We start from the raw sequence: 1,900 nt of genomic DNA, 5'->3' as shown, positions 1-1,900 counted from the left end.
AGAGATGTTTTGAAAAGCCTAGTGATAAAAATCTCAGGATTTAAAAATGTCTATTGTTTGGCATAAAATATTAATTTATGTGTGCAGGGTCTTTGAAGCACTCCAGGAACCTGAAAGTTCTCAGGGGGCGCTATTTGGGAAGGACTGGAGTGAGCGTGCAGAGATCACCCAGTCAGGTGTCTTGGCACAGGCCAGTAGTCCCAACTACTGGGAGGCTGAGGCAGGAGGATTGCTTGAAAAGAGATCCCTGGGTCCAGGTTGGGGGGATTAACTAGAAGAAGGGACCACATGGGAGGCTGGGGCTGTAAGGGCCAGAGGATGGTCAAGGGTGATTTCATTTATCTCATGGTTCTACCTGGAATCCTGTACCTGAACCGGCACTTGTCATGTTGAGGCTGAAGTTGCTTAAGGAAAAAACAAACAGTTGTTTATTTGAGCTATTGCTTATCACATTCTCTGTTAGCTTCAGTCAAATGTTTTTCTAACTAGACAGTCTGGAGGCGGAAAGCAGAGCCTTTGCTGAAGGAGGATGGAGAAATGGATACTGCATAGGTGTCCTGGGTCAGTTTCCCTAGCAACAGAGCTGAAAACAGGGATGCTTGCACAAACGCTTTGCTGGGGGAGTGCGCACAGGGAGGCCTTGTGAGGGAGTGAGGGGAGAAGGCTAGGCCAGGGGGAAAAGCCAGACATGGATGTGGTTTCAGGTGAAGTCCTGTCTCAGTCTGATCTTGCAGGGTGCTCTGAAGTACAAATTGCAACATTGTGAATCTGTCTGCCTTAAGGCAAGGGCACTGGGCTTTTGTACCCCATAACAGTCAGCCTTTGGCTGAGACCACCCCAGTTTGTGTGTGTATGTGTGTATTTGAGGGGCACGGGGGGTGTTGAAAACTGCGTGGCAGCACCAATTGCCCAAGGACAAGCACCGAATAAAGGTGTGGAGTGAGCCTTAGCTGCAGCATCTGCAGCAGCTGGGGGCAGCAGAAAGGATGCCAAGGGGTCTGGGCAGGGCACTAATAGCATCTGCTACAGAAAATGACTAATTCTTTTTATGATTTATGACAAGCCTCACAATCTAATTTCCATGCACACCTGTAAGAAAGGCTAAAATGTTACGCACACACTGACCAGAATGCTTCCTAAATGTTTGTGAAGACAGAGTGCAATTGGAACTCTCTTACATTGCTGGCTCAACCACTTTGGAATACTATTTGGCTGTACCTACTAAAGTAAAACATGTAAAGACCCTATGATCAAGCAATTCCACCCCTGTGACTATACCCAATAGAAAGGAGTGCTTATGTTGATCAAAAGACCTAATAATGTCAGCAATAAAAAGGATTGTACAGTCATGCATTGCTTGATGATGGCGATATGTTCTGAGAAATGCATCATTAGGCAATTTTGTCTCATCATTGTGCAAGTATCGTATGGTGTATTTACACAAATGTAGATGGTATAGCCTACTACATATCTAGGCTATATGGTATAACCTGTTGCTCCTAGGCTACAAACCTGTGCAGCAGGTTACTGTACTGCATACTGTAGGCATTCAGTACCTCGATGGTAAGTATTTGTGTATCTAAACATAGCTAAACATAGAAAAGGGACAGCGAAAATACAGTATTATAATCCTATGGGAACACCATCATATATGCAATCCATTGTTGACTGGAACATTATTATCGTGGTGCATGACTGTACTATTGATGAATATCAAAGGAATTATCTTAGTGAAAGAAGCCAGTCTCCAATGGTTATATACTATGATTCTGTCTATATGACATTCTTGAAAAGACAAAAACTGTAGTAATGGAAGATGGATGAAGTCCTGTCTTGGTCTGTTCTCCCAGGGAGCTCTGAGGTATAAATTGCAACATTATGAATCTTTCTGCCTTCAGGC

Source organism: Propithecus coquereli, unplaced genomic scaffold (assembly GCF_000956105.1).
Source record: "Propithecus coquereli isolate 6110/MARCELLA unplaced genomic scaffold, Pcoq_1.0 Scaffold566, whole genome shotgun sequence".
Taxonomy (NCBI): Eukaryota; Metazoa; Chordata; class Mammalia; order Primates; family Indriidae; genus Propithecus; species Propithecus coquereli.
The sequence above is the reverse complement of the archived record's forward strand: the minus strand, read 5'-3'. Positions refer to the sequence as shown.